This window comes from Coregonus clupeaformis, unplaced genomic scaffold (assembly GCF_020615455.1).
Source record: "Coregonus clupeaformis isolate EN_2021a unplaced genomic scaffold, ASM2061545v1 scaf0168, whole genome shotgun sequence".
In the NCBI taxonomy this organism is placed as follows: Eukaryota; Metazoa; Chordata; class Actinopteri; order Salmoniformes; family Salmonidae; genus Coregonus; species Coregonus clupeaformis.
Genome location: NW_025533623.1, coordinates 217,905 through 231,731, shown reverse-complemented (window position 1 = coordinate 231,731; position 13,827 = coordinate 217,905). Strand labels below are relative to the sequence as shown.

Sequence of the window (13,827 nt, the reverse complement as noted above, 5' to 3'; positions counted from 1 at the left end):
CCAACTGGTGGACATGGCCATCCGTGGACAATCTGCTAGCAGCAGATGGAGCTGGGAGGAGCCGCCGTCGAGAGAGCGAGGAGGACAGCGACAGTGCCTCCTGGTGGCACGAAGGGACAATCCACCTCACGCCGCATCAACGTTATTTTGGGTCTGGAGGCGGTAGGCAGGGTACTCACGCATCACCCCAGGTAACGAACACCCAAACGTGTTCAGAGCCCTTTGAAGCGCACTGTACTTTATCTATCTCCTTTCCCGATCACTTGGTAGGTTCCCAGTGTAAGGCGCTAGTCGATTCAGGTGCAGCTGGGAATTTTATGGACAGGGCATTTGCACACCGTCAAGGCATTTCATTGGTTCCCCTAACCATTCCACTCCCAATCAGAGCACTAGATAGTCGACCATTAGGGTCCGGGTTGGTTAAGGAAGTTACTGGTACCAGTCACCATGATTATGCAGGAGACAAATGTTGAGCAGATCACCTTTATGATTATTGAGTCTCCTGCTTACCCTGTAGTCTTGGGTGACCCCGTGGTTAGGCCCTTCACAACGCCAATTTCTCATGGCCGAGAGGGTTCTTATGGGGTGGTCGCGTGAGTGTCCGGGTAGGTGTCTAGGTGCCGTGCACACAGTGGAAAGTCCAGACGGTCCCACCGTGCGCATTCCCCGTTCAAGACGCAAGCGACTAGATTACCATCTCATCGGGAGGGGGATTGCGCGATAAACCTTCGGGTAGACGCTGTACCTCCCAGGAGTCATGTGTACCCCCTGTCGCAGGCTGAAACGGAGGCTATGGAAATGTAGGTCACAGAGTCTATATACGTCCCTCCACTTCACCTGCCTCCTCCAGTTTCTTTTTTGTGAAGAAGAAAGATGGCAGTTTACGCCCGTGCATTGATTATCGACCACTGAATAATGTGACGGTACGATTTAGTTATCCTCTTCCCCTCATTCCGTCAGTGATTGAGTCAATGCATGGGGCCCGTTTTTTCACCAAATTAGACCTCAGGAGTGCCTACAACCTGGTGCGTATTCGGGAAGGGGATGAGTGGAAAACAGCATTCAGCACAACCTCAGGGCATTATGAATACCTGGTGATGCCCTACGGTTTGATGAATGCTCCATCCGTTTTCCAGTCCTTTGTGAACGAGGTGTTTTGGGACATGCCTGGTCGTGGTGTGGTGGTCTACATCGATGACATTCTGGTGTATTCTGCTACGCGTGCCGAGCATGTGTCCCTGGTTCGCAAAGTACTGGTCAGACTGCTGGAAAGCGATCTTTATGCCAAGGCAGAGAAGTGTGAGTTTTTCCAGCAATCAATCTCCTTCCTTGGATATCGCATTACCACCACAGGTGTGGAGATGGAGGAAGACCGCATTGCAGCCATGTGTAATTGGCCGACTCCAACCACGGTAAAGGAGATGCAGCGCTCCTTGGGACTTTGCCAACCACTGTCAAAGGTTTATTCTGGCTTTGGGCAGGGTCAGCTCCTAACCCTAACCCTAACCCTAACCCCAACCTAACCTAACCCAACCCTAACCCTAAGTGTATGTAAACTTCCGACCTCAACTGTATACCCTAACCCTAAACCCTGTAACCTAACACTAGCCCCTATACCATAACAATGGCCCCTATACCGTAACACTGGCCCCTATACCGTAACACTGGCCCCTATACCATAACACTAGGCACATACCCTAACACTAGACCCACACCATAACACTAGCCCCCTACACCCCAAACCCCCCACACCCCTAACACTAGTTCTTATAACTTAACACTAGCCCCTATACCCTAAACCAACCCCCATACCAACCCTAACACTAGCCCCCTATAACTTAACACTAGCACCTACACCACACCCTAACCTCATATCCAACCATACCATAACACTAGACCCACACCCCAACACTAGCCCCACACATAACACTACCCCTCTACACCATAACACTTGCCCCTATACCATAACACTAGCCCCTATACCATAACACTAGACCCTGTACCATAACACTAGCCCCTATACCATAACACTAGCCCCTATACCATAACACTAGCCCCTACACCCTAACACTAGCCCCTATACCATAACACTAGACCCTGTACCATAACACTAGCCCCTATACCATAACACTAGCCCCTACACCCTAACACTAGCCCCTATACCATAAAACTAGACCCTATACCATAAAACTAGCCCCTATACCATAACACTAGCCCCTATACCATAACACTAGCCCCTACACCATAACACTAGCCCCTACACCATAACACTAGCCCCTATACAATAAAACTAGCCCCTATACCATAACACTAGCCCCTGCACCATAACACTAGCCCCTACACCATAACACTACCCCTACACCATAACACTAGCCCCTATACCATAACACTAGCCCCTGCACCATAACACTAGCCCCTACACCATAACACTAGCCCCTGCACCATAACACTAGCCCCCATACCCAAACCCCATATCCTAACACTATAACATAACACTAGCCCCAATACCCTAACACTAGCCCCTATACACTAACACAAGCCCGTATACATTAACACTAGCCCCTACACCCTAACATTAGCCCCCATACCCAAACCCCATACCCTAACACTATACCATAACCCTAACCCCCATACCCTACCACTAGCTCCTATACACTAACACAAGCCCCTATACACTAACACAAGCCCCTATACCCTAATCCTAGCCCCTACACCCTAACCCCCATACCCTAACACTAGTTCTTATAACTTAACACTATCCCCTATTCCATAACCTTAACCCCCATTAACATTAGCCCCTATACTAACACTAGTTCTTAATACCCTAACCCTATAACTTAACATTAGCCCCTCAACCCTAACCTTTTACCCTAACCCTATACCCTAACACTAACCCCTACACCATGACACTAGCCCCTATACATAACACTAGACCCTAACCCTAACACTAGCCCTTATACCATAACACTAGACCCTGTACCCTAACACTAGCCCCTACACCATAACACTAGCCCCTATACAGAACACTATACCCTGTACCCTAACACTAGCCCCTATACATAACACTAGCCCCTACACCATAACACTAGCCCCTACACCATAACACTAGCCACACACCATTACACTAGCCCCTATACCATAACACTATCCCCTACACCCTAACACTAGCCCCCATACCCAAACCCCATACCCAAACACTTTACCATAACACCATCCCCATATATCCTAACACTAGCCCCTATACACTAACACAAGTTCCTTTACCCTAACACTAGCCCCTACACCCTAACCCTAACCCACATACCCTAACAGTAGTCCCCTACACCCTAACACTACCCCTACACAATAACACTACCCCCTACCCATAACACTATCCCCCACACCCTAACCTAGTCCCCACACCATAACACTAGCCCCCTACACCATAACACCAGCCCCTACACCATAACACTAGCTCCCTATACCACAACACTACTATACCATAACACTAGCCCCTACAACATAACACTACCCCCTATACCATAACACTAGCCCCTATACCATAACACTAGCCCTATACCATAACACTAGACCCTATACCTATAACACTAGCTTATACCACTACACACCAGCCTATACATAACACTAGCCCCTATACCATAACACTAGCCCCTATACCATAACACTAGACCCTGTACCATAACACTAGCCCTTATACCATAACACTAGACCCTGTACCCTAACACTAGCCCCTACACCATAACACTAGCCCCTATACAGAACACTATACCCTGTACCCTAACACTAGCCCCTATACATAACACTAGCCCCTTCACCATAACACTAGCCCCTACACCATAACACTAGCCACACACCATTACACTATCCCCTACACCCTAACACTACCCCCCATACCCAAACCCCATACCCAAACACTTTACCATAACACCATCCCCATATATCCTAACACTAGCCCCTATACACTAACACAAGTTCCTTTACCCTAACACTAGCCCCTACACCCTAACCCTAACCCACATACCCTAACAGTAGCCCCTACACCCTAACACTACCCCCTACACCATAACACTATCCCCTACACCCTAACACTATCCCCTACACCATAACACTAGCCCCTACACCATAACACTAGCCCCTACACCATAACACTACCCCCTATACCATAACACTAGCCCCTATACCATAACACTAGCCCCTATACCATAACACTAGCCCCTACAACATAACACTACCCCCTATACCATAACACTAGCCCCTACACCATAACACTAGCCCCTATACCATAACACTAGCCCCTACACCATAACACTACCCCTATACCATAACACTAGCCCCTACACCATAACACTAGCCCCTACACCATAACACTAGCCCCTACACCATAACACTAGCCCCTATACCATAACACTAGCCCCTACACCATAACACTAGCCCCTATACCATAACACTAGCCCCTACACCATAACACTAGCCCCTACACCCTAACCCCCATACCCTAACCCCTAACCCCTTACCCCTAACACTACCCCCTACACCATAACACTAGCCCCTACACCATAACACTAGCCCCTACACCATAACACTAGCCCCTACACCATAACACTACCCCCTACACCATAACACTAGCCCCTACACCATAACACTAGCCCCCATACCCAAACCCCATACCCTAACACTATACCATAACCCTAATCCCTATACCCTAACACTAGCCCCTATACCCAAACCCCATACCCTAACACTATACCATAACCCTAATCCCTATACCCTAACACTAGCCCCCATACCCAAACCCCATACCCTAACACTATACCATAACCCTATACCCTAACACTAGTTCTTATAACTTAACACTAGCCACTATAACATAACCTTAACCCCCATACCATAACCTTAACCCCAATACCCTAACACTAGCCCCTATACCCTAACACTAGCCCTTATAGCCTAACCCTATAACTTAACATTAGCCCCTAAACCCTAACCCCATACCCTAACCCTATACCCTAACACTAACCCCTACACCCTAACCCTAACCCCTTACCCTAACACTGGCCCTTATACCATAACACTAGCCCCTATACCATAACACTAGCCCCTATACCATAACACTAGCCCCTATACATAACACTAGCCCCTACACCATAACACTAGCCCCTATACATAACACTAGCCCCTACACCATAACACTAGCCCCTATACCATAACACTAGCCCCTATACCATAACACTATTCCCTACACCATAACACTATCCCCTACACCATAACACTAGCCCCTACACCATAACACTAGCCCCTATACCATAACACTATTCCCTACACCATAACACTATCCCCTACACCATAACACTAGCCCCTATACCATAACACTAGCCCCTATACCATAACACTAGCCCCCTACACCATAACACTAGCCCCCCTCACCATAACACTAGCCTATACCAGAACCACCCCTATACCATAACACTAGCCCCCTACACCATAACACTACCCCTATACCATAACACTAGCCCCCTATACCATAACACTAGCCCCCTATACATAACACTAGCCCCTATACCATAACACTAGCCCCTATACATAACACTATTCCCTACACCATAACACTAGCCCCTATATCATAACACTAGCCCCTATACATAACACTAGCCCCTATACCATAACACTAGCCCCTATACCATAACACTATCCCCTATACCATAACACTAGCCCCCATACCCTAACAGTAGCCCCTACACCATAACACTATACCCTACACCATAACACTAGCCCCTATACCATAACACTAGCCCCTACACCATAACACTAGCCCCTATACCCAAACCCCATACCCTAATACTATACCATAACACTAGCCCCTATACCCTAACAGTAGCCCCTACACCATAACACTATACCCTACACCATAACACTAGCCCCTATACCATAACACTAGCCCCTACACCATAACACTAGCCCCTACACCATAACACTAGCCCCCATACCCAAACCCCATACCCTAACACTATACCATAACCCTAATCCCTATATCCTACCACTAGCCCCTACACCCTAACCCCCATACCCTAACACTATACCATAACCCTAACCCCTATACCCTACCACTAGCCCCTATACACTAACACAAGCCCCTACACCCTAACCCCCATACCCTAACACTAGTTCTTATAACTTAACACTAGCCACTATAACATAACCTTAACCCCCATACCCTAACACTAGCACCTATACCCTAAAACTACCCTTATACCCCAACCCCTATAACCTAACATTCCCCTAAACCCTAACCTATACCCAACACTAACCCACACCCCTACCGACTTACCCTAACACTAGCCCCTATACATAACACTAGACCCTGTACCCTAACACTAGCCCCTATACCATAACACTAGCCCCTGCACCCTAACCCTAACCAGGGGTAGGCAACCCTGTTCCTGGAGTGCCGCAGGTACTGCAGGATTTTGTTCCAACTAGGCACCACACCTGAACAACTGAGCTAATTGATCAGTTCAGTGATTGCCTAAATCACAGTCTTCCAGGTCGGTTTAATCAAAAACATGAAGTACCTTCCGCACTCCAGGACCAGGGTTGCCTACCCCTGGTTAGGGTTAGGGTGCAGGGGCTAGTGTTATGGTATAGGGGCTAGTGTTAGGGTACAGGGTCTAGTGTTAGTGCCTACCCCTGCCCTGTACCCTAACACTGTCACCTGGAGAAGGTACTGCTCTGTTTCAGCTGTTATGGTCAGTCTAGCTGTATGGAGAAGATACTGCTCTGTTTCAGCTGTTATGTCAGTCTAGCTGCACAGAGAAGGTACTGTCTGTGTCAGCTGTTGTGGCTGGAGTCTAGCTGTATGGAGGAGAAGGTACTGCCTCTGTTTCAGCTGTTATGGTCAGTCTAGCTGTATGGAGAAGGTACTGCTCTGTTTCAGCTGTTATGGTCAGTCTAGCTGTATGGAGAAGATAATGCTCTGTTTCAGCTGTATGGTCAGTCTAGCTGTATGGAGGAGATACTGCTCTGTCAGCTGTTATGGTCGGTCTAGTGTATGGAGAAGGTATGCCTGTTTCAGCTGTTATGGTCAGTCTAGCTGTATGGAGAAGAAGGTACTGCTCTGTTTCAGCTGTTATGGCCAGTCTAGCTGTAGGGAGAGAAGGTACTGCTCTGTTTCGGCTGTTATGGTCAGTTAGCTGTATGGAGAAGAAGGTCTGCTTTTCAGCTGTTATTGTCGGTCTAGAGGTATGGAGAAGATACTGCTTGTTTCAGCTGTTATGGTCAGTCTAGCTGTATGGAGGAGAAGGTACTGCTCTAGTTTCAGCTGTTATGGTCGGTCTAGCTGTATGGAGAAGAAGGTACTGTTGTTTCAGCTGTTATGGTCAGTCTAGCTGTATGGAGGAGAAGGTACTGCTCTGTTTCAGCTGTTATGGTCAGTCTAGCTGTATGGAGAAGGTACTGCTCTGTTTCAGCTGTTATGGTCAGTCTAGCTGTATGGAGAAGAAGGTACTGCTCTGTTTCAGCTGTTATGGCTCGGTTAGCGTATGGAGAAGAAGGTACTGCTCTGTTTCAGCTGTTATGGTCGGTTAGCTGTATGGAGAAGGTATGCTCTGTTTCAGCTGTTATGGTCGGTCTAGCTGCATGGAGGAGAAGGTACTGCTCTGTTTCAGCTGCTATGGTCAGTCTAGCTGTAGTGGAGAAGAAGGTAGCCTGCTCTGTTTCAGCTGTTATGGTCGGGTTAGCTGTATGGAGAAGTTACTGCTCTGTTTCAGCTGTTATGGTCGGTCTAGCTGTATGGAGAAGAAGGTACTGTTGTTTCAGCTGCTATGGTCAGTCTAGCTGTATGGGAGGAGAAGGTATGCTCTGTTTCAGCTGTTATGGTCAGTTATGTAGGGAGAAGAAGGTACTGTCTGTTTCAGCTTTGTCAGTCTAGCTGTATGGAGAAGATACTGCTCTGTTTCAGCTGATTATGGTCAGTCTAGCTGTATGGAGAAGGTACTGCTCGTTTCAGCTGTTATGGCCAGTCTAGCTGTATGGAGAAGAAGGTACTGCTCTGTTTCAGCTGTTATGGTCAGTCTAGCTGTAAGGGAGAAGATACTGCTCTGTTTCAGCTGTTATGGTCAGTTACTGTATGGGGAGAAGATACTGCTCTGTTTCAGCTGTTATGGTCAGTCTAGCTGTATGGAGAAGGTACTGCTCTGTTTCAGCTGTTATGGTCAGTCTAGCTGTATGGAGAAGAAGGTACTGCTCTGTTTCAGCTGTTATGGTCAGTCTAGCTGTATGAGAAGATACTGCTCTGTTTCAGCTGTTATGGTCAGTCTAGCTGTATGGAGAAGAAGGTACTGCTCTGTTTGAGCTGTTATGGTCAGTCTAGCTGTATGGAGAAGAAGGTACTGCCCTGTTTCAGCTGTTATGGTCAGTCTAGCTGTATGGAGAAGAAGGTACTGCTCTGTTTCAGCTGTTATGGTCAGTCTAGCTGTATGGAGAAGGTACTGCTCTGTTTCAGCTGTTATGGTCAGTCTAGCTGTATGGAGAAGAAGGTACTGCTCTGTTTCAGCTGTTATGGTCAGTCTAGCTGTATGGAGAAGGTACTGCTCTGTTTCAGCTGTTATGGTCAGTCTAGCTGTATGGAGAAGAAGGTACTGCTCTGTTTCAGCTGTTATGGCTCGGTCTAGCTGTATGGAGAAGAAGGTACTGCTCTGTTTCAGCTGTTATGGTCAGTCTAGCTGTATGGAGAAGGTACTGGTCTGTTTCAGCTGTTATGGTCAGTCTAGCTGTATGGAGAAGAAGGTACTGCTCTGTTTCAGCTGTTATGGTCAGTCTAGCTGTATGGAGAAGAAGGTACTGCTCTGTTTCAGCTGTTATGGTCAGTCTAGCTGTATGGAGAAGAAGGTACTGCTCTGTTTCAGCTGTTATGGTCAGTCTAGCTGTATGGAGGAGAAGGTGCTTTCTGTGTTCTTTGGAATGTTTGGATCCTTCTAGACTGTAAATGTGATTTGTGGTTTCAAATAAAGTACTTAAAATGTGTGTGTGATAGCGTGTGTATGTGTGTGATGATGTGTGTGTGCATGTGTGATGGTGTGTGTATGTGTGTGATGGTGTGTGATGGTGTGTGATGGTGTGCATGTGATGGCGTGTGTATGTGTGTGATGGTGTGTGATAGTGTGTATGTGATGGTGTGTGATGGTGTGTCTGACGGTGTGTATGTGATGGTGTGTGATGGTGTGTGATGGTGTGTGATGGTGTGTATGTGATGGTGTTTGATGGTGTGTGATGGTGTGTGATGTGTGTGATGGTGTGTGATGGTGTGTGATGGTGTGTATGTGATGGTGTGTGATGGTGTGTGATGGTGTGTAATGTGTGTGATGGTGTGTATGTGATGGTATGTGATGGTGTGTGATGGTGTGTGATTGTGTGTGATGGTGTGTATGTGATGGTGTGTGATGGTGTGTGATGGTGTGTGATGTGTGTGATGGTGTGTATGTTATGGTATGTGATGGTGTGTGATGGTGTGTGATGGTGTGTATGTGATGGTGTGTATGTGATGGTGTGTGATGGTATGTGATGGTGTGTGATGGTGTGTATGTGATGGTGTGTATGTGATGGTGTGTGATGGTGTGTGATGGTGTGTGATGGTGTGTGATGGTGTGTGATGGTGTGTGATGGTGTATATGTGATGGTGTGTGATGGTGTGTGATGTGTGTGATGGTGTGTATGTGATGGTGTGTGATGGTGTGTGATGGTGTGTGATGGTGTGTATGTGATGGTGTGTATGGTGTTGTGATGGTGTGTGATGGTGTGTGATGGTGTGTGATGGTGTGTGATGTGCATGATGGTGTGTGATGGTGTGTATGTGATGGTGTGTGATGGTGTGTGATTGTGTGTATGTGATGGTGTGTATGTGATGGTGTGTGATAGTGTGTGATGGTGTGTGATGGTATGTGATGGTGTGTGACGGTGTGTGATGGTGTGTGATGGTGTGTGATGGTGTGTATGTGATGGTGTGTGATGGTGTGTGATGGTGTGTGATGGTGTGTGGTGGTGTGTGATGGTGTGTATGTGATGGTGTGTGATGGTGTGTGATGGTGTGTATGTGATGGTGTGTGATGGTGTGTATGTGATGGTGTGTGATGGTGTGTGATGGTGTGTGATGGTGTGTATGTGATGGTGTGTGATGGTGTGTGATGGTGTGTATGTGATGGTGTGTGATGGTGTGTGATGGTGGGTGTGTGATGGTGTGTGATGGTGTGTAATGGTGTGTATGTGATGGTGTATGATGGTGTGTGATGGTGGGTGTGTGATGGTGTGTGATGGTGTGTAATGGTGTGTATGTGATGGTGTGTGATGGTGTGTATGTGATGGTGTGTGATGGTGTGTGATGGTGTGTGATGGTGTGTGATGGTGTGTGATGGTGTGTGATGGTGTGTGATGGTGTATATATGTGTGTTCCAGGTCTTATCCTGCTGTTCTACCTGGTGTTCTATATATTCCTGGGTGGAATGTTTGTCCTGACCATGTACGTGATGCTGCTAACACTGGACGACTATAAACCTACCTACCAGGACCGCCTCGTTACCCCAGGTACACACACACACACACACACACACACACACACACACACCTACCAGGACCGCCTCGTTACCCCAGGTACACACACACACACACACACACACACCTACCAGGACCGCCTCGTTACCCCAGGTACACACACACACACACACACACACACCACAGACCCCTACCGGTACACACACACTACCGGACCGGGCCTCGTTACCCCCAGGTACACACACACACACACACACACACACACCCTACAGGACCGCCTGTTACCCCAGGTACACACACACACACACACACACACACACACACACACACACCACCAGGACCGCCATACCCCAGGTACACACACACACACACACACACACACACACACACACACACACACACCTACCAGGACCGCCTCGTTACCCCAGGTACACACACACACCTACCAGGACCGCCTGTACCCCAGGTACACACACACACACACACACACACACATATCAGACCGCCTTACCCCAGGCACACACACACACACACTACCAGGACCTACCCCCAGGTACACACACACACACACACACACACACACACACACACACACACACACACACACACACACACACACACACACCTACCAGGACCGCCTGCTACCCAAGGTACACACACACACACACACACACACACACACACACACACACACACACACACACACACACACACCTACCAGGACCGCCTCTACCCCAGGTACACACCCACACACACACACACACACACACACACACACACACACACACACACCACCAGGACCGCCTCGCTACCCAAGGCACACACACACACACACACACACACACACAACACCAGGACCGCCTCTACCCCAGGTACACACACACACACACACACACACACACACACACACCTACCAGGACCGCCTCGCATTACCCCAGGTACACACACACACACACACACACACACCTACCAGGACCGCCTCGTTACCCCAGACACACACACACACACACACACACACACACACACACACACACACCTACCAGGATCACATTGTTACCCCAGGTACACCACACACCTACCAGGACCACCTCGTTACCCCAGGTACACCACACACCTACCAGGACCACCTCGTTACCCCAGGTACACCACACACCTACCAGGACCACCTTGTACTTTCTACAACACCCTAACCTCTAACCCCTAACCTCTAACCCTCTCTGTTCTGCTGCAGGTATGATGATTCGTCCACGGGGCGAGGCCATGGAGATTCTCTACAACACCAAGGACACAGAGAGCTGGGACATCTACGCCCAGACACTGGACAACTTCCTCGGACGTAAGACGTGTGTATGTGTCTGAGTGTGTGCTTTAAAGCCCTTTACCGGCCTATAATGACAGAGGTTATGACTGTGTGTGTGTGTGTGTGTGTGTGCATGTGTGTGTGTCTGTGTGTGTGTGCGTATAGCCTACAACAACTCCCTGCAGGTCCAGAACAACGATGAGTGTCCCCCTGATAATTACTTCATCCAGGAGGACAGTGGAGAGGTGAGGAACAACTAACCCCTAACCCCTGACCTCTAACCCCTAACCTCTAACCCCTGACCTCCCAACTAACCTCTAACCCTGACCTCTAACCCCTGACCTCTAACCCCCTAACCTCTAACCCCAAACCTCTAACCCCTGACCTCTAACCCCTGACCTCTAACCCTGACCTCCTAACCCCTGACCTCAACCCCTGACCTCTAACCCTAACCTCTAACCCCAAACCTCTAAGCCCTGACCTCAACCCCTGACCTCTAACCCCCAACCTCCTAACCCCTGACTTCTAACCCTGACCTCTAACCCCGGACCTCTAACCCCTGACCCTCTAACCCTAACCTCAACCCCTGACTTCTAACCCTGACCTCTAACCCCGGACCTCAACCCCCTAACCCCTAACCCCTGACCTCCCAACCCCCTAACCTCTAAAACCCTGACCTCTAACCCCAACCTCAACCCCTAACCTCCTAACCCCTGACCTCTAAACCCTAACCTCTAACCCCTAACCTCTAACCCTGACCTCTAACCCCCTAACCTCCAACCCCTAACCTCTAACCCCTGACCTCTAACCCCTAACCTCTAACCCCTGACCTCTAACCCCCCCCGACCTCTAAACCCTAACCTCTAACCCCTAACCTCTAACCCCTAACCTCTAACCCCTGACCTCTAACCCCTGACCTCTATTCCCTAACCTCTAACCCCTGACCGCTAACCTCTAACCCCTGACCGCTAGCCTCTAACCCCTGACCGCTAGCCTCTAACCCCTGACCGCTAACCTCTAACCGCTAACCTCTAACCCCTGACCGCTAACCCCTGACCTCTAACCCCGGACCTCTAACCCCTGACCTCTAACCCCGGACCAACCCCTACCTCTAACCCCTAACCTCTAACCCGACCTCTAACCCCGGACCTCTAACCCCGGACCCTAACCTCAACCCAACCCCTGACCTCTAACCCCTAACCTCTAACCCCTGACCTCTAACCCCTAACCTCTAACCCCTGACCTCTAACCCCTAACCTCTAACCCCTGACCTCTAACCCCTGACCTCTAACCCCTAACCTCTAACCCCTAACCTCTAACCCCTGACCTCTAACCCCTAACCTCTAACCCCTGACCTCTAACCCTGACCTCTAACCCCTAACCTCTAACCCCCTAACCTCTAACCCCGGACCCCAACCCCCAACCCCTAACCCCTAACCTCTAACCCCCAACCCCTAACCCGACCCACCCCCAACCCCTAACCCTGACCTCTCAAACCCCTAACCTCTAACCCCTCAACCCCCAACCCCGGACCTCTAACCCCTAACCTCTAACCCCTAACCTCTAACCCCTGACCTCTAACCCCAACCTCTAACCCCTAACCTCTAACCCCTAACCTCTAACCCCTAACCTCTAACCCCTAACCTCTAACCCCTGACCTCTAACCCCTAACCTCTAACTCCTAACCTCTAACCCCTAACCTCTAACCCCTGACCTCTAAACCCTAACCTCTAACCCCTAACCTCTAACCCCTAACCTCTAACCCCTAACCTCTAACCCCTAACCTCTAACCCCTGACCTCTAACCCCTAACCTCTAACCCCTGACCTCTAACCCCTAACCTCTAACCCCTAACCTCTAACCCCTAACCTCTAAGCCCTGACCTCTAACCCCTAACCACTAACCCTAACCTCTAACCCCTGACCTCTAACCTCTAACCCCTAACCTCTAACCTCTAACCCCTAACCTCTAACCCCTGACCTCTAACCC

General features: G+C 49.1%; 1 pseudogene; it reads left to right on the top strand.

The window, feature by feature from the left end:
- LOC121556900 overlaps nucleotides 1-13,827 on the top strand; it is a 99,502-nt pseudogene that overhangs the window by 69,145 nt on the left and 16,530 nt on the right.